The sequence below is a fragment of the Suncus etruscus genome, chromosome 9 (assembly GCF_024139225.1).
Source record: "Suncus etruscus isolate mSunEtr1 chromosome 9, mSunEtr1.pri.cur, whole genome shotgun sequence".
Lineage (NCBI taxonomy): Eukaryota > Metazoa > Chordata > Mammalia > Eulipotyphla > Soricidae > Suncus > Suncus etruscus.
The window spans coordinates 115726495-115727827 of NC_064856.1; the positions used below are offsets into that span (position 1 = coordinate 115726495).

The 1333-nt window shown below is 54.2% G+C and overlaps 1 pseudogene; it reads left to right on the top strand.

Moving 5' to 3' along the window:
- Positions 1 to 1333, top strand: LOC126018841 (interferon-induced transmembrane protein 3-like; annotated as a pseudogene).

Consider the following 1333-nt stretch of genomic DNA (forward strand, 5'->3'; position numbering starts at 1 on the left):
CCCACTTCCCCACAGGGTCTTTCTTCTGCAGCAGCTCTTGCTCCCCATAAGTAGGATGGCCCATCATAAGCACGAGATGACCATGCAGGGGCAGCCCAGGGGCCCAATGCCTGTCACCTCTACCGTCATCAACATGCAGCCTGAGGTCTCCGTGTCCGATCACATTGTGTGGTCCCTGTTCAACACTCTGTTCTTCAACGTCTGCTGCCTGGGCTTCATGGCTTTCGCCTACTCCGTGAAGGTGAGTGGGGCTGGGACGTCACCCAGAGAGCAGGCAGGGTTGTATGGTGCAGCTCTCTGCATGGCCCCGAGTGTGGAAACCTGAGATGGGGGTGTGTGTTTGAGTATGTAAGTGAGACAGAGGTTGTGTGTGAGTGTGAGTGTGTGTGAGGTTGTGTGTGATGTTGCGTTCATTGTTAATTATGGAGTCCTCGTGGTGGCTGGTGGGTGGGGAGGCCTCCTCGGCTAGGCCGGCACCTGCCGCCCCTTAGGCCTGGCAGGTCTGTGAGTTCAGGATAATGGTGAAGAAATGATCCAGAGGAAGTCCCTTGAAGTTTCAGGAGACATTAGCTTCATGACAAGGCCCTAACCGCCATGTGCATAAGCTCACATGGCTTCTAAGCTAAGCAGCCTCTCTCATCCAACAAGCCTCTTAGCTCCTGCCTGCTGCTCCTGCCTCCCTCTGCCCCACCCCCTCCTCTTAATTACCCACCACAGCCCCTCCCATGTGGGGGAGGGTCTCACTGTCCAGCAAGGGGCGGCAGTGTAAGTGAGTGGGAGTTGGTGAGGGATGGAGGAGCGTGGAGTTTGTGAGAGTGGGAGTGAGGAGGTGTATGTGTGTGTTTGTGAGGGAGATCTCTGTGTGTGTCAGTACGCGTGTGCCTGAATGGTGTCGGTGACTGTGGGAATGTTGGTGTCAATGAGTAGCAAGTATGTATGGGATACACACCTGCATAATTACACATGTGTAATTGTGTGAGTGTCTATGAGTGTTCACAGGTATGTGTGAGCACTGAGTGGGGTCTTTCCTGTGAGCACAGGTGAGGCCACATGACAGGCCTTCAGGGACTGTGAGTCCAGGGCAGAGACGAACCAGAGGCTGCAGTGGTGTGGTGTGGTGGCCTGAAGAGGGCATTGGGTCAGTAGAATCGGCTGTGACCTCTCCCCCTTCTTCCCAGTCTAGGGACAAGAAGATGGTGGGTGACATGATTGGAGCCAAGGAAAAAGCGTCCACTCCAAGAGCCTGAACATGGTTGCCCTGATCCTGGGCGTTATCTGCGCAATTGCACTCATCATTATTTCAGTGAATTACAGATCGTCTTACGGAGGATAA